Here is a 19,316-nt window from a genome sequence, read left to right as displayed (position 1 = left end):
CCTTATGTCAGGGCAACAATCTGCTGATGTCTGCCTCCCTACGATGCGGAGGCCCCAGTCTGGTCCATGTGGCCCGCTAGAAGTGCTACTTGACTGCCCACAGAGAGGGAAAGCCCTATTGGCAGTGAACAGGGGAGCTGAGGTGAGCCAAACTAAAAGTGAAGACGCAGCTGCTTGTACAGACATCTGTTGAAGTGTGAGATCTTTGCTCATCCAAAGCATGAGGTCACCAGCTGCTGTTAAAAAAGAACCATGTATATGTATTGGAGCCTAGGGTAAGGATCAGCACTTGTAGAGACTTGTGGTCAGCTTCATGTGCCCTGGACCCCACCAGCGTGCCCATAGTTGCTTCCTAAAAGGGCCTTCAGGATTACCTTGGTCATTCTTCTGACCTAGAGATAATCAGAAAAGGAGCTAGGTGAGGCTAAGCTGAGAGCAAAGTATGGCATTTAAAGCCATTGACTACTTATAGATTCAAACCTGTCAATCTTTTTAAAAAAACACTCAATGTGTGAGAGGAGGGAAGGTGAAGGAGTGAAGGACAGGGGCTGGGGAGGGGGCAGGGACTTGAGCTGTTCACGTCCCTAGTCATGAAATTGCTTGAAAAAGGGTGTGGCCTATGATAGGGGCGGTGCTTTATGCAGGTGCCCGCCATGAGTCACTCTAAAAGTCAAGCGTCACACAGAGGACAAGTGTAGCAAAAGAGCCATGCCGATTCTTCTAGAGAGTGGTAAAGGTGTGGAATGTAATTTTGGAGCACACTATCACAATTGTATTATTAAAGGATGGTGTGGTAGTGCACTTTCATTTCCAGACAGCAGATTAAAATGGGCACTAATTTAGCAAAGACATAAAGTTTTGTTAATAAAACTATATAGCGTACAAATTATACTGTGTGGAAATCTGGTTTCGACCAATATTTATTGCTTGAGTATCACCAAGTAAAGTGTCTTGATTTATTTTGCTCCTATTAAAATCCTTGTTTTCATCACACTTCAGCATTGCAAAAAACACTTTAATTTGTGCTTTCCCAACTGCTGCTATATACTGAAATATTTGTTTCATTAATTTGTAGGTATTTACATTTTGTGTGCTGTGTGTGTTCTGGAAAACAATTACACCCTACAGCCTTTCTTTCACACTGGCAAGAATGTCACATAGTTCACTTTAAAAATCCTTCCTCTTTGCAGTCAGAGAAAGAAAAGTAAACACCAGATTAAAAAAGTGAGCAGCAATTTGTCAGAAGACAGTATGACATTTGACCTCAGTTGTTGAACGGACAAAATGTAAAGGCATCTTTATTGCTCATTTATCTTTGAAACTTCAGCATAGTGTTTTTTGTGGGTGCTGCCCTTCCCCCTTACGATTACTTCCAGCGCCTGTGGTGACACACAGTGGCACAGTGTGAGTTGACTGGTCTGTGAATAAGTCATCATTTAGAGATGCAAGTTGTGATAGCCTTTGTTCTTCCTCCTCTGTCCCCAGGAATGTGGGCACCACCCTTGTCTCCAGATCTTTGGGCAACCATGGGCATGGAATAAGGTTGACTGCTATTGGTGGTTTGTATTATAAACACCTTTGAAATTAAAATTACACCTGACAATGGAAAACCATAACAGCGGTTGCAGAGATATTTACATGTCCTCACTCCCTGAAATGGAATGGAGTCAGTAAAACAGTCATAGATAACCATAAAGTTACTACGAGTAGTGAGTTTACGACCCTCTTTGATGCTCCACACACATGGCGGAGGCTACTGCAATCAGGGTGGAGGTCTCCCTATGGTAAAGCACAAGGAAATTTCTAACGAAATTAAACTTTAAAAATATTTAAAACAATTGTAAGCTGAATGTTAATTTACATTAATTTTATATATATAAATTTTAAATGCAGATTATATTTTTTTGTTAAATAATTTTTATTTAAGAGAAAGAACACTGAAATATAAATACAGTAATGCGCTCAGAGGAGAAATACAGAAAAATATTGTACATCAATACAGTTAATAAGAAAGTAAGTGATAAATATGGAAACAACAGATTGTATTAAAATTCCCACTACTACTCAAATATAAAAGCATAATAATTGTAAAACTTTGTACTAAAATACTGTGTTCTGGTATAACTTAGGGGAGAATATAATACATTACTGAATTTTATTTAGAAAAAGAAAGGATGGGAAAAGTATGAAAGAAGAAAGGATAGCAAAGAGTAAGACACGGAAAAGAGAAAAAGAGAGAGAAGGAGAAAAAGAAAAATATGAAGTGAAAGGAGATACTATAGGAAAGATGATTGTGATGACAAAAAAGTAGTGAATGGAAGCCATAATAAGTCAGACTTAATCTTTAGATGGATAGATGATTGGGATACAGAAGCAATTCTATGTTCATCACATATTAAATTCCACCAAAATAAAAAAGATAATTTAGAATTGTCTTTCCAGCATGTTAATATAACTTTAAAAGCAACAGCAATAAACAAATCAAATAAAATAGATTTAGTAGCAAGTTGGTCAAATTCAGGAGATAGAGTACCTAAAAATACATTGTGAATATTAAATTGAACTTCATAAGAAAAAATTGAAAGACATTTTGACCAGACAGTTTTCCAAAAAGCATGAACCTTAGGACAATGGTGCTAAAGTAAGTGTAGCAAGGATCCTTCAGCATCGAGACATGACCAACAAAGTGGTGAAACAGATTGATTGATTTTATGAAGAAAAAGGGGAGTAATAACAACTCTATTATAAATAAAATATAAGGATTGTGTGATATTGGCGGCCTTGGAGGTTTTGAAAAGTTTTTACCATTGAGAAACGGTCAATGTTTGAGATAGATCCTGTTCCCAAGCTAATTCAATATTAGTTTTATTTTGTGTGCTGGTAAGAACGGATAGGGTTTTGTATATAAAGGAAGCACTTGGAATTGTGTCAGAAGAAACTTGGTATAGGGGTGTATCAGGTGTGAATGAAACTGGAACTGGGTTGGATATAAAGTTTTGTAAACAATTCTGTTGAGCCGGAATTAAAATGTTATATTGTTGGAGACATGAATCAGGGAGATTAAATTTCTCTTGCAATTGATGGAAGGGCAAAATCAGATTGTCAACTATCAACTGATTAACATAAAAAATGCCCTTTTCTCTCCAGTGTTTGTAGTAAAATGATTTGTGACGAAATTTGATGTATTTATTAAACCATAGTGAGGAGGCTGGAAAAGATTGATAGCTATTAAAAGTTTTGAAAAAAAGTGTATGTAAAAGGTATTGAGAGTATTTCAAAATTGGGTACTTAGAGATAAAAGTACAATTGGTCATAAATATAACATGCTGAAAAGAGAAATCATTTAACAGCGAACATTCAACAGTAACCCAAGAAGGTTTAGGTAAATCTTGATAATGTTTAGACATAGCATAAAACTGACGTATTAAAAAAGCATTATGATATACTCTAAAATCAGGAAATCGAACACCGCACTCGGTTTTAGGGCGAATCAATTTAGATAAGGCAATCCGTGCACGTTTATTATTCCATAAACATTTGGTACATATAGAGTTAATCTGAGTGAAATAATAATTGGGGATTTTGAATGGTAACATTGAAAGTGTAAATAATACTTGAGGAACAATCATCATTTTAATTGTATCAAGTCTGCCCCACCAAGACAAAAATAAAGGAGACCAAGAGGCCAACAACTTACTAATTTTAAGTTTCAGGGATGTAAAATTGTGGGATATGTTATCTGGAATGTTAGAGGAAAAGGATGTATGGCGTTACAACGTGTGTCTTTACAACGCGTGCAGTTACATCGCGGTTTTTACAACGAACGCGATGTAACCACGCGATGCCATTACAACGCAAGTCTTTACATCGACTTGCGCTAGATGGCGTGCTAACATTGGAAAAGCGTGATTTACTATTCCAACTCCAGTCCACTTAACAGTAGGGAAGGTGTTGGGATAGTAAACTACACTATTTGTAATGTTAGCACGCCATCTAGCGCAAGTCGATGTAAAGACTTGCGTTGTAATGGCATCGCGTGGTTACATCGCGTTCGTTGTAAAATCCGCGATGTAACTGCACGCGTTGTAAAAGTTTCGTTGTAAAGGTTGTTTACCGAGGAAAACCATGTTCCTAAATATTTAATTTTTTGGGGGCACCAGGTAAAGTTAGTTGAATCAAAAATATGACTATAACATAGTGAATTTAAAGGTAAAATCTCAGTTTTGGAGCAATTTAGTTTGTAACCTGAGACTTTAGAGAATTATGAAATCTCTTGTAGAAAGGGGGGAAGAGATGAAACCAGATTGGACATATAAATAAGGATATCATCTGCATATGAAGAAAGTTTAATTTGATGGGATTTCAATGTAAAACCAGTAATAAGGGGGTTGTTTCTAATACGTTCAAGGAAGGGTTCTAAACATAGAAGAAAAAGTAATGGGGAAAGGGGGCAGGCTGTCTCCAGGACATTGCACACTGGATGAATACCAACAAACTAAAATTAAACGCCAATAAAACCGAAGTCATCTTCTTCGGTAAAGGCCCTGTCCCAGCCCCAGAGCTATGGTGGCCGGTGGAAATGGGTCCCTCACCCTTGCCCAGTCATTCGGCAAAAAATCTTGGAGTGAGATGGGATGATAAGATGTCTTTCTCTTCCCATGTCCAACAAGTGGCCGGCGGCTGCCTAAGTAAATTAAGAAACCTCCGTAAATTTCTTAAACTCCTTCCCGAGAGTTGCAGGAAAATGGTAGTCCACGCAACTGTCACTTCACGGCTGGACTACGCCAATGGTCTTTACCTGGGCCTCCCTAAATTCTTAATCCATAGACTGCAGGTAGTTCAAAATGCGGCTGCGAGGCTGCTACTGCGAATTCCATTCAAACAGTCAGTCTCTCCGCATCTTCGAACCCTGCATTGGCTGCCTGTCGCCAACCGGATAAAATTCAAAGCCCTGACACTCGCGTTCAGATCTCTGCATGGCTCCTGCCCATTCTACCTAAAAAAACGCCTTCCTAGGTATACCCAACACCGTGCATTACGGTCTAATGTCCGTATCCTGCTGGCTGTCCCACGAGCAAAAAAGGCGCGCCTTGGTGGTCGCACCTTTTCAGCAAATGTCTCTGTGCTATGGAACTCCCTACCTCAAGCAATCCAGCAGGCTCCATCTGAACCCTGCTTTAAGAAGTTGCTAAAGACTTGGCTCTTCTCTCAGCCTCGCTAGGTCTCCCTCTCCTGCCCCTGGACCTCTGTGGTACGTTCCCCTCTTCTAGCGCCGGGACACCTCCCTGTGAGGTAGCTGTTCGCGCTCTATAAATCACATTATTATTATTATTATTATCCTTGTTGTGTACCTCTTTGCAGATGGAAATATGGGGAGAATAGACCGTTAACAAAAACACATGCTTTTGGAGCAGTATACAATAGTTTGACATATGAAATAAACTTTGGACCAAACCCAATCCATTGTAAAGTGTATATCATATAGTCCCAATTTATTTGAACACACGCTTTCTCAGCATCAAGAGAGAGGGCTGCTAAGGGAGAGGGATAATTTCCTCCAAGGGTGAGAATATTTGAAAACATTCTGGCATTGTCAGAAGCCAAACGTCCTTTGACAAAACCAGCCTGATCTGGATTAATAAGAAGAGGAATAACTTTCTCCAAACAGGATGCCAAAATCTTTGCAAAAATTTTACAATCGTATTTGATTAGAGATATAGGACGAACATTTTTGCAAAAAGAAGAATCTTTAGCAGGGTTGGAAATAATAATAATAAGAGCTTCTAAAAAGGAACCACAGGCTTTAGAACTAGATAGGAATTAATTAAAAAGTTCTAATAATTTAGGGGCAAAAATTGAGGAAAAGGCTAAAAGTAATTCAACTGAAAAGTCATCGGGACCCGGTGCTTTGGATTTTTTCAGGGCTTTAAAGGCATTGGATATTTCTTGAAGAGAGATGTCTTCCTCCAATTGTGAAAATATATCAGGGAGAGCTTTAGGTTTGGGAATATCTTGGAAGAAAAATATAAAATCTCTTTCAGAGGGATTAGTATTTTCTGTATATAAGAGATTGTAATAAGACTGAAATGTGTCAATAATGTCAGAGTCAGATGTAAGGAGTTTGTTGGTTATTTCTGAGTGGATAGGTCCGATATTCTTACGTTCTGATTTAATTTTTAAATAATTTGCTAACATTTTTCCCGCTTTGTTTTGGCCCCTGTGAAATTTAGATTTAATCTTAAGAAGGATGTTACAGGCATCTACAGTGGCAATTTTGTTTAGGGTAGATTTAGCTTTAATTAGCTCTTGTAATGATGAAGAGGATTTGGACGAAAAATATTTATGTTCTAAAGTTTTAATTTGTAGCAGGGTTTCTTTATAATGAGTATTTAATAGCTTTTTTTCCTTGGAAAAGTAAGCAATAGTGAAGGCTCTAAAAGATGCTTTAAAGGCATCCCAATTATTGTGAATTGAGGTATCTAAAGAATTGTTAAGGAGAAAAAATTCATTAATGAAGGAGGTCGCTTCTGATATAAAAGTTCGAGTTGAGAAAAGGTGATTGTTAAATCGCCAGCGACCTTGTTTGCACTTAGTGAGGGATAAATCAATAGAGGTAGAAACAGGAGCATGGTCAGAAAAAAAAATAGAACCAATTTCAGATGCTTGGAGACAGGGGAGTAATAATTAAGAAACTAAAATATAATCAATACGGGACATTGTGTGGTGAACGGGGGGAAATAAAGTGAACTCTGAAGCATATGGATTACATGTTTTCCAAACATCAAATAAAGGGCGAGATGACATGACAGACTGAAAAGATTTATGGGTCTTATCTGGTTTAAATTTACATTTAGATTTCCTGTCAGAAAAGGGGTCCAACCAGTTATTAAAATCACCAACAACCACAATATTTGGATTGGATATAGAGGATAACTTCAATTTTATAGAATGCCAAAATTCAGGGTCTGGTTTAACAGGTCCATAGATATTAAAAAAGGTTATTTGCATTTTGTTTATAAGAGCGTCCACCAGTACCCAACGGCCATTAGAATCACATTCTGATGATAATATTTGGGCATTAATAGATTTGTGAAACAATATAGCAACCCCACCATGATGGTCAGTAGCAGAAGAAAAAACAATTTGATTGACCCATTGGCGTTTAAGTGTGAGGGATTCTGCATCATTGCAATGGGTTTCCTGTAAAAAAACAACTTGAGCGTTGAGTTTAGATAAATGAGACAATACCTTTTGACGTTTAACAGGATGACCTAGGCCACGTACATTCCACGAGACAACGTTAATCATACAGTCGGATTAGGGGAAACATGTGGAAACAGGAACACGAAACTGCAGGACCAACATCAAAAAAGAAGAAAAAGAAAGACACCAATTATTATGTGATGAAGAAAAAACAGCGCAATAAGAGACAAACTTACAATAAAAAAGAACTAAAAGGAAGAGGAAAAAATAGGGAGAGAAAGGAAAAAAAGAAAGAAAAGAGGGAAGAGACAGAAGGAAGAAAAAAGTAAACAGATCAAGGAGAAGAATCCAGATCTGTAAAGAAAGGAGTAATCGAAGTAAGAGGAGCATAGTGACGTTGAAGGACACGGACAACGGTGATAAAAAACGGATAAGATGAGAACCTCTTAAATAAGAAGATAACAACTACTAATCAGAACATTTTAACTAAGTAAACTTTTGAAACCATATTAGCGATCCTGCACTATAAGAACAGTCAAATACTAGTATCCATGCCACGGGAAGAAATACTCTGAAGAAAAAGTTTACGTTTGTCAGGATCATCAAATGAACGTGACCGACCTTCATAGGTAATTTTACTAAGGCACGGATGAAGAATTTTATATTGAATATTGAGCTGCCTCATCTGGGGTCGTTGAGCAAGAAATTATTTACGACGAGCATTTGTTGCGTTGGAAACATCTTGAGAAATGAAGATATTATGGCCTGACCAAATGACACGACGTTTAAGCCTTACTGCCTTCAGGACATGCATGAGCTCGGTGAATTCCAGGAAAAGCATTATGATTCCACGTGGTTTTATTTGAAGTAGGCTGGAGACGACCAAGACGATGCGCTCTCTGTATATTGAGGGGAGATGAAGATGGCTGAAGATCTAAAAGTTCAGGAAGGAGCTTCTGTAGGAATGAAACCATATCAGGACCTTCAATATTCTCCGGAAGTCCGTAAAGGTGCAGATTATTTCTACGAATGCGATTTTCAAGATCCTCTGTGTGTGTTTTTAACTTGTGAATTTCTTGTTCTAATGTTGGAATCTTTGAAGAAACATCTTGTAAGTTGCTTACCCGCTGTTCAAGTTCCAAAACCTTTCCTTCCATAACAATCCATTTCTCCTCAATCTGCTTTAACTTTTCATTGGTAGTGGACATAAAAGGTTGAAGGCCACGTACCTCGTCTAACATATAGTCCAGAATTGGATTTTGTGAGGAGAGAATAGGAGAAGGCGGGTCATTTTTATGCCTTTTCGGTTTTGTACCAGAGGAGGAAGATCTAGCCATATGAAGATCACTAGCCATTGTGAAATACTGAAAAGAATCGACTTATAATGCACAGCGCTGGGTGAATTCGTTTCAAAAATATAGTAAAGAAAAAATATTTCTTGTATTGATGAGGAAGTTATATTATCATAGTTCTCAACATGTGACACACATTATAGTAAAAATATTGAGCAGTATTAACACAAGAACCTCAAAGAATATCATAACAAATATCCCAGCTGGTGTTTACCCGAGGAGAAAGAAAAAAAGAAAATTGTCCCATTGCCACAAAAAACATTGAAATATGGTCAATGAATGCACTTTTATACGACATTCAATGCCCAACGTTGTTCCAGGTGAAGGAAATAAATGAAACATTATTTGAGCCCGGTCGTGCATGAAAACAGGCAGAAAAAGGAGAATGCGAGCGCCGTAATACAAAATGGCGGGAGCACTGAGTGATGTTGTTCCCTGAAGTGATGTCCCTGCGGTCAGGCTCCTTCTGTTGTGGGCTGCCACATCAATCACTGTGCAGGAAGTGCTCAGTTATAATCTTGCTTCATAATACTGTTGAAATATTACATGGCTTGCAAAGAAAATAATTGTTGTAAAGTAATCAAGTGTGACACACTAAAGAAGAGGCAATCCCGAAGCCAGGATGAGCATTATAGATTCTGTTGCAGACTGAGCAGATATTATTTATGTGTGAAGCTCAGAAGCATGTTTCCTCAAGGGTTTTTTATGAAAAACGGCCGAAATAGAAGAAACACAAGTGCCGCAATATAAAATGGCGGACGCCCGCGTCTTGTTGTGGTAAAATCATCGCCGCAGCGTATGGGCTCAAAATTGAAGCAAGATGCTCGAAAAGTGGTACGGAGACTCACCGTACCCTCATGCAGCCATGCCTGCGGTCTGCGGTCAGGATATCGGCCAAACGAGGTTCTTTTGCAGTGACGAAGTCCCACGTCGATGCGGAGTTTACACCGGGTCCACCATGACGCTCCGGCGCACAAGTCACGCCCCCTGCAGATTATATTTTTAAAATGCTAAAACACTGTTCACGAAATTTTAACTTAAAAATGCATTTTAAATTTAAGTATATTAAAATATATTTAAATTATGCTTTCAAAGATTTATTTAAAAAATGAACCAACCTAGAGTAAACGTTTATTTTTATTTGTTATGTAGTTAACATTACTAATAGATATGTATAGAATTAGTTTTAAAAAATCTTTTAATGTTACATTTATTTTTAAATTTAAATAATATTATAAAAATATTTTAATAGGATATTACTTATTAACAATTAAACATTATTTTTTTAACAGTAAAAGAAATTGATAAGTATTTTTTAAATGTTTAAATATATTAAGAATAATCCCAATAACCTACGATATCTACCAGAAAAAAAACACTAGACCTGGGATTCGGAGCAGTATGCTGCCCAGCGTAAAGCACAGCAATGCCTCATCAGGGGTAGTTAGTACTATATAATGCAATTACTATACATAAGATAATCCACACTAAAACTAATACCATACCATTGAGCACTCAGACAATCAATTGTAGTTCTTACAGGCTGCTTAATCATTTACTTTTACAGCTTGACTCTCTAACAATAACATAAAACAAAACTGCTAAGGATCATATCCATCACCCACTACTGTACCAGTCCACAGCAATAAACCACCCACCATCAACTGAACAGGCACAGAATAACTGAAGAGATCTGCTACATATCACTGGCGAATGGAGGACTCTCATTTAGCCCAACACTAGCAACATATTATGGCCACTTCTTGGCTTTCACAATGCCAATCAGATTTGGGATGAAATATAAAAGTCCATAGCAGCAACTCTCTCCACCCCTTCTCCTTTAACCTATGCCTGCTCAGGACCATAAACTTTAAACACAATATCTCAGAATGGACAACCCAGTGCAGTAACCAGCTATGTAGACAATCAACATAAGATATTCCAAAAAGGGACCAGCAGAGCTGCTCATAGCTGCCAGCGTACTGAAACCCATAAATCATCCATCACACTGCTGAGCGTTGTATCCGATAACAAGATTACCACACCTCAGTGGTCCTTGCACACAACATGAAAACACTTCCCACACAGGTTCAAAACAAAGAGAACCCTCTTCCAGCCAAACACCCTACATGATGTAGCATGACACTCATGTAGGCAAATGCTTCTGAATCCCACATAGGGGTAGCAATCACTGTATAAATGTTGCAATAAAATGCAATTTATTGTAACATTATTTTCTAACGGGTTTTGCAGGACCAGTGAGTGGCCATGGGGGGTGCTAGACTTACTACAAATCTGAGCTGGATTGCATATACTACAGTTTTTGGTCCTTTTTGGCTGTTGTAACTATAGAAATGTAGTTTGTGAATAGCAATCGACGTACATTTCTATGCATGGGTGCATGTCCCTCCCAAGACCCTTCCTGGCCCCTCTCCTCACCCCTCCTTACTACTCTAAATTCCTCTACTCTTTAGTCATAAGTATTCCCCATTTTCCAGCCAGTCCTTCGTACCTCCCACATTTACTATAAAACGTATACCTACATGTGCTGAGATCGCCGCACACATTGAGCAGAAATATCCGCACATAAAAGATAGGAGAGGCAGTGATGTAGACATCCACATGTGGATTAGTGAATAGCATTTTGTTCTCAATGTACTAAAGAAATCTAGTTTGTGAATATTACCCATGGTTCCTGGGAAATAATGATCCCTTTGCTCCTAACCTTCGGACTGGTCTGCTGGATGAACACAAAACATATTCTGAGGATGCTTATCCATGCGTCCAAAGCCCGGCCGTCTCGCGCTCCTGGGAGATGCATGTAATGTAAGACCTGTGGACCACTCATCCATGTCAATGGGGATTCAGGCATACCTAGAGGTGGTAAGTATCTGCCTGGGTCTATTCCCACCCTGTATCCTGCACTTCAAGCTGGAGTGTGATGATGCTACCGCTTACAGTACTCCAAGCCTCACATATCATATCCAGATTGGTCAGTCTTCAGCAAGCACCCCTTTCAACCATGCACTCAGAATGGTCGCCCAAGAATTTGACGTAAATCATGGCGCATTACGACACCCGAGGGGTACAAAGTGCAATAGAAATGATGTATTACAATTAAAAAGAATACAGTACCAGGCACTGCAGGAGATGTAGGTTCTGTGTCAACGTGGGACGGGTGTGAAATTCCAGGCACTATATCACAGAAAGGGGCCATATCTTTACCCATATGGGGTCTATATCGGTCCCACACCTGTTGTCTGTCTACTGCTTGCTGCCACTCCCTAATTCCATTGGCATTCCCTTGTAATCTTCTTTAAATGTACCATTTACTAAGAACCTCCATGCACCCTTGGACCCTGAAACACTCATAGCATTTTAATTTCTTGATAGAATGGTAGATTGTGCCTACATATTGTAATTCCTTTCTTAAGTTCATGCACTTTATTCATTCTTCTTTCAGTATTGTCCTGTACCTGTACCAGGTTTCACTGTTATTTTCACTGAGCATTTTCATGGTGGGTTGGAGTCACCCATAGTTTTACGAACAAGGCTCCAGCCACAGCTACTGCCACTATAGAGTGGCGGCATGGCCGGACTGGGAACAGATACCAGCCCTGGCAATCAGCTCGACTGGCTCACGGTGGGGGAGGGAGCAGGATGCGAGTGGAAAGCACCACTCCTGCTGCACCACTGCCGATTTTGTTACAGGGGGCTGACATTGCAGCAATGCCCAGTGCCCGCCACAGCCAGTCTGGCCCTGAGTGGCGAGGCGGTAGGGCAGAGGGCTGCGGGAGCGTCGGATGGGGAGCTGAGCTGGAGGGCGTTGAGTTAAAAAAATTAAAACGTACCTTTTTCCTGCAGCCGCCTCCCGCTTTGGTACTCCTCCGTTCTGCTGCTCCCTGCACTCTCAGGGACAAAAGACTCCCCATCCAATCCAGACACTGCTCTCATAGTATGAGAGTACCATGGGGATTGGCCTGAGTAGTCTGGTTTTACGCTCCGCTTAGGCACAGGGAGTCTGTGCCTTTCTCTAACCCAGCTGTACAATTCAGTCGTGTTAGATAAACTTAAGTGCGCATGTCCGTTATGACAGGCCTAGGACGGCCGGCCAAACAGAAATGCACACTTAGAAGTGTGAAGCGCTCCTCCTTCGCCACTCCCATGGTCTGGCCCCGCCCCTCCCTGCTTGCACTGACTCAGAGCCCGCAGCTGAAAAATAAAACAAGAGTAAAACCTAATTTTATTTTTCAGCTGCGGGCCCTGAGCCGGTGGGGCGACACTCCTCTGCCACTGCGGAGGAGCCGTCACTGCAAGGCTCTTTTCTAGTGTCTAGAAGCCTACGCTCAGTCCGCCATTGTCTCTGGCAGTGCATTGAAGTCCAAAGCCTATAGTTCTTAGGCTGGGGTGACCAATATAGATCCCAGCGAGGTCAGATCGATGCCAGATTTCCAGGAGAACTGCTGAATATGTAAATTATTTCGTCATATTCTTTATATGCAGATTTATATTTTGCTTCTTAAAATATTCGGAGGATAAACTCAGGAATTCGTGTGTCAATAGTATCTACAGTGAGGAGGTAATAACCCAGAAGGCATCATTAACAGTGTGGACACTCCATTCAGCATTTGCAGGAATAACGCCTGATTTCACTCTGCTAAGACCGGCAGCTGTTCTTGGATTTAATTGTCTTCGCTAAATGTGGTGATCACTGGTCTCAACCCTTCATAAAAACATGTTGTTGTTATTATTTGAGACTAATATTTTTTCCATCTGTCGCCATTTTTTTTTCTCTTACTATGAAAACCTTTTGCAAAAGCCCGTAGTTATTCATACTCACTAGTGAAAACTTTAGGGAAAGGTCTGTTTCTTGAAGAAGGTATGTTTTTCATTGCTGCTTGCTTCTCCATGTTCACTTTTTTTTCATTTGTCGTATTTAGAAGAGAGTAAAATTGATTGCTCTCCTTTTAAAGTATTTTAAAGTAAAATGACTGGCTAGATGGAAAGGAATTTGAGTGTCAATATTGTCTCTAGTGAGTTCTGAGTTACTAGCCCACACCACCTCTCTGAGGAAGCCCTGGACCGCTCTGCTTCCCTACCTTGAGGGTTCAGTGATGAAGGGGTGTGACTGGTGCTCAGTTTTGTGTCCAGTAGTAAGGGAGCCCCGAACACCAGAGATAAGACTCCAGTCCACACCATGGAAGCCCAGCAGCCCCTGATTTATTTGGGAACGCCTCCTCCTCAAAACAGTACCCACACTTGCCCCTTCATTTCCTCCTCTAAGTTTAGATAAAAAGGAGTCTAAGGTCTGAAGTACGTCTCTTGCATTGCACCTTGGATGCAACTTTTGCTCAGCATCTGTGATGTGGCGCAAGATTATTTTTGCACTATGACACATGTTCAAATCTGTTAATGTGCAAAGATAGCATTATGGCGGGTTGGAAGCGTCCCTTCGTTAATTTAAAAAAGACATCAATTTTCTGTGTGAATCCCTCCAAATGCTTTAAATGCGAGGATAAGGGCGTGCAAGGGACATCAGGTCTGTATCTTTCCATCCAAATTAGTCTCACTCTGCAATCATATTTACTCTGACACTTGAAAGGTGTAAATGTGTGTGTACCTGAAGAGGTAAACAAGCTGGAAGAGGAAAAATAGGACCCTCCAAGTTGTCAGCTGGTATGTGTTGCATTTCTTGGCAGGTACTTACATTTTATTAATCCCCACTGTATCTACGCCAGCGGTTATGAGTGGAATTCCAGAGGAGAACATGGACTGTAAGGACATATTTAATGCCAGTGAAGCAGATATGTTACTGTGCCACAGAGTCCATGGCTGCTGCATTGCCTGGAAACCAAGGCTGTTATTCTACACAGGAAAACCTATTTAATACAAAAGGACAACTCGAGGTTCAAAAAATGCATTGACAAGCCAGTTTGTGTCTCAAAAGTGAATGGGGATGAACTCACATCAGGCATAGACAACCAAACATTTAATGACTTGGTCATCAATGATAGGTGCCCTCTGACCATCAACAATGTCTTATGAGGGCAGACCAAGAATACTTAGACCCCAGTGGTAGCATCCAAGAGACCAGCTGAAGATGGTACCTAGGACCACAGACAGCCCTTTCTTACTTAATCAATCCTCAATGCCCTTACAGGATGTTTATGATCAATATCATGCTGTTAACTGATACACCCTTCTTTCATTTTCAAATATTGTAATGCCATAAAATATTATTTTTTAAATGTTGCACATTGAGATGATTTTGAATAAATTATAAACATTTACTAAATGATTCCTATCATTTCTACTTCCTTTGGGAGGCAAAGCATGAAAGACAACACAAACTGAGGAAGCACATATTGAACCTCTCAAAAAGCGGAGAAATCAGATGTACCCGCATTGATTCAGAAATATCAGTTTGTATAAAAAATGGGGAGTGTGCAAAAAAGGGGGCACATGGACAATATATTGGGGACTCTATGAATGCGCATGAAAACAGATGAGCATGCGTATGTGCTAGAGAGAGAGCGAAAGTTTAGAATATATTTAGGCTTTCCAGTTTTAAGATTAATCCTAAAACCTGATAAAACCCCACCGAAAGGGAAATCCTCCTAATGAGTGTAATCAAATAAACACTGATAAACACCTACACATCTGCAAATGCCCACCAAAGAAGAGAAAGAGAAAGAGAATGTGGCATTTTCTATTTCTTCTGAGAGGGGCCAACTCAGTGCCACTTGGTTATTAAACATTAAACTGGCATTAAACATTTGATGTAAGGTGTCGCAGGTATCTGTGTAACATGTGCTGTTACCATTTGCATGGGACATGGATGAAAGCATGAAATAAGATTTTCCACATACCAACGCAGCATAACAACGAAAAAAAATTGCTGTAAGGTGCCCCATTGTCATCAGTGACACATTCAGGTAATCTGGCTTTTTAACCAACTGCACATTACTGCGGAGGGTTTTGCGTCCATGCTTACAATGTTAGTAGCAAGATTTCAAGTTCTAGAATTCAGTGTGATGTCAGCTAAAAAGTCAAGACTGACAATGTTTGACCAGTGACGGCCCGTGTAGGGCGTTTTACCGGGGCGGTGACGTGGCGCAGAGGAGGGGCAGGGTGGGGGGGTTGCAAAATGCGGCAAACGGACGAGTTCAGGTAAGTTACGAAAAAATGAATAAAATGCGCCACGTCACCGCCCCGGTAAAACGCCCTACACGGGCCGTCACTGTGTTTGACACATGGATTCAATCCAGATCTGTGACTGCGTTTGAGTGTTTGGCAATGTTCAGCATTCCGTCCATCATCTTTTTGTGTTGCTAAAGTTTGACACTTGACATAGGGACACTTGGCAACTTTGAATTTCCACACGACAACAGCAGCTTCACTTTCAAGTCGTCAGACAAAGAGTGCAGAAAAGCAGCAGCAATCATGCTGAATGCAGCAGGTGTAAGATTTTTTTTATAGTGCAGGGCTAGACATGAATGGGGTATAATCCAAAAATGTTTAATTTCCACTGTTTTGCTTAGCGTGGGTCAACCTTAGGCGCTGTGCCTCTGTGAGGATAAATAAGGCACTGTATGTGATGCATAATATATTAAACTAATCGTAGACATTGTGTCTGTGTGAGACAGTGAGAAACAACCATTACAACACAGTCATTACAACGCACTACCTTTACAACGCAGTCATTACAAAGCAACATCCTTTACATTGCATGCCATTACAACGCAGCCATTACAACGCATGTCACCACAATGCATGCCATTACAACGCATGCCACTACAATGCATGCCATTACAACACATTATAAGGTAAGTTATGGGAAATAGTACTTTTTACCTCTACACTATCAAACACTTACCCTACTGTTGCACTCACTGGAATGGGAATAGTAATTTTTACCCCTACGCTATCCAACACTTACACTACTGTTGCTCTAAAAGTATTATGCATTGTAATGGTATGCTTTGTAATGGAATGTGTTGTATGTGTTGTTTCTAAAAATACGTTGTGATGGCATGAGGTTGTAAAATCATGCGTTGTAATGGATGTTGCAATGTAAAAACCACGTTGTAAAAGTTTGCGTTGTAACGTGTCCTATTCGAGACAGTATGTGGAGTATAGATCATGGATCATATTTGGGAGGGAGGGTGAGAGAGTGGCAATACACCAGGCATTGTACATGATCACCAAACTTAGTGGACGTGTGTGTGCGTGACGCGCACGTGTGTGTGTGAGTCAGTCAATCAGGCACTTGTTGGAATGTGGAGCATGTGGCATAGGTTCTCCTAAGCATCCAAGAATAGTGTGGCATTGAGTGACGAGCGGACAGCTCAAGGGCTATTGAAAAAGAAAGAGAGGCGTATCTGAACAGTGCAAGCTTTAGGGGGATAGCTGGGTGATGCTGTGCGTGGATTTTAGCGAGAGGTGGATCTCTGAAAATGTACATTTCAAAGGAATCTTTGAAAGACAGATCCTGCACCGTGCATAACAGGCGTTGCTGGGTGTTGATATTGTACATCAGTGATTGTTTGTGATTTTAAGAGGTGTGGGTGGGTGTTGGCCTTAGTCAGTTTGGGTCCCAGTCACAGACATGCATAAATCCGCACACACATGTTTGCTCCCGCGCATGAGTGCGATTTACGAACACCATAAATTCTTCCCAAGAGTTTGCCTAGAAACCTGAAACATTCGCAGGTTTCCAGGAGTGGTTGGTGCAGGTTTGTGCATGTGCGTGCGAGTACGTGTGTGCGTGCGCGTCCGTGTTATGGTTTCAGCCTCAGGAGAGGTCGGCATTATAGTGCAATGTACATCCTACACCATCTCCTTAATTAATAGAAAACAGCCACCCACCCATCCATGGGTGGTGCTTTGATTTTTGAGGCTACAGGAGAAGTGACATTTTAGAATGGGCTCATTTGTTTTGCATCTAGTGCCCCCCGACCTGCAGCCTCCTTATCCTAAATGCCTAAAATGCCTTGCTTAACATTGGACCAGTATTTAAGGGGACACAGAAAGAGGTCGTGAGTGATTGAAAACCAGTGCACGTCCTACCAATCCCAGTCTGCCACCGCGAATACGTATTGCTCCTGCTCAGCATTGTCCCCTAGCCTCAAAACTACCATTGCCCCACTCAGTCCACCACCGACTCCCTGCTCCACTGTCCTGTGCCACCTTTTGTAGGCAATCAACCCATCTATCCCCTTTCATCCCTCTCTCTCGCCTTCTGCGCTGTCTCCTTTCACCCTGTTTCTTTGTCTCTCCTCATTTCAGTCTTTGTCCCTAACCTTTGCTTTCGCAAATGGTCCATCTCTCTCTAAGCCTCCCTCCTCTGCCCTCTCTTCTACCCACTTGCACCCTAGCCTGCTCCGTCTTTTGTGTCGCCTCACAATCCAGGCTGTGCGCAGAGCCCCTCCTCCCAACCCTGTGGCGCCCCAGGCCAAGAGCCGCCGAGGGTGGGAATCTCTAAAGAGAGGGAGGGCCGGGTGGGTGAAGATGGACATGTTTCATCTGCTGCAGCTCATCAACTTCCGTCCTCCGGGGAGTACAAGCCCCGCGCGCTTATTTAAAGCTAAACCCTGTGAAACCCGTGGCAGGAGGAGTGTCTGCAGGCAGGAGCCTAGCCGCCATGGGGAGGTGGCGCCCCCTTTTCTGTCTGAGCATCACCCACAGGGCTCAGGTGCCCCATCAGAAGAAAGGCCCAAGTAGATAAAACAGAAGTTAGACTCATTCAGGGGCACGCTCTCTCACAGATCTCAAAAGATGAAGTGGTGATTCATATAGCAAACCCTCCATAGTCTTTAGACAAAGACAGCAGCGGCGAAGAAGAGAGATCTTGGCAAATTGTGAAGTGCGCACTTCTTCAAAGTGCTTCATGTCAAAGTTTATTTCCGTTTTTCATTCACTTGTCTTAGTGTAAAACTACCGATAATATTTGTTGTATTTACAATACAGACAATAGATACACGCACCTACATCTATTTCCATTTATTATGTACATTTCAAGTAGAAAGAATCCCCTCAGCTCAGAACTGGATAGTCCTAATTTACGGAATAAACATATATAACATTAGAGACGTGAATAAAACATTAAAAATGAAAGGGACAGCGTAGAAGAAGAAAACAATAAAGAAAGCAAAGCAAAGAAATAACAGGGTAAAAAGACAGAGAAAAAACAACAAACGCAAAAATGAATAAAAGAAAGAAAGACAATATATCAAAGAATATACAAAAGTCAGAAAATTAAAAAGAGAAACAAATAGAAGAATTACAATTCATGAAAAGAAAAAAGAAATGAACTTCATTAATGAGGGAGAAACATCCTAGCCAAACCTAAGACCTCTCCACTATGTTAGACGCGAGATGAGAGGACGAGGAGGCATCCATTTCGTGTTCATCAGATATCAACGGGGGTTTGAAAACCAGACGGCCTTTGCCCATGTGAAGACTGTTCATTATTATATGTTACATTAAAGAGTGGACCAAGGAAGGAATACCTTAAATCTTACCTAATTCAATCTTTAACCCTAGTAAACACCTAACTATCACAGTAAGTATAGTTGTAACACTAAACTTAAACCTGCCCCTAAATATAACCTTAAGCACTACCCTATCACAACCTCCAACCCTAACCTCCAATTACAACTCCGACCCTTACCTTGACCCATACACTTGGCCATAGTTTACCGTAACACTTACCAACTTCAACCCTAAACTTAATCCTAAACAAAGTTCCTACTCTAAGTC

This window comes from Triturus cristatus, chromosome 1_2 (assembly GCF_964204655.1).
Source record: "Triturus cristatus chromosome 1_2, aTriCri1.1, whole genome shotgun sequence".
NCBI classification, from domain to species: Eukaryota; Metazoa; Chordata; class Amphibia; order Caudata; family Salamandridae; genus Triturus; species Triturus cristatus.
This window is presented reverse-complemented; position numbering follows the sequence as displayed.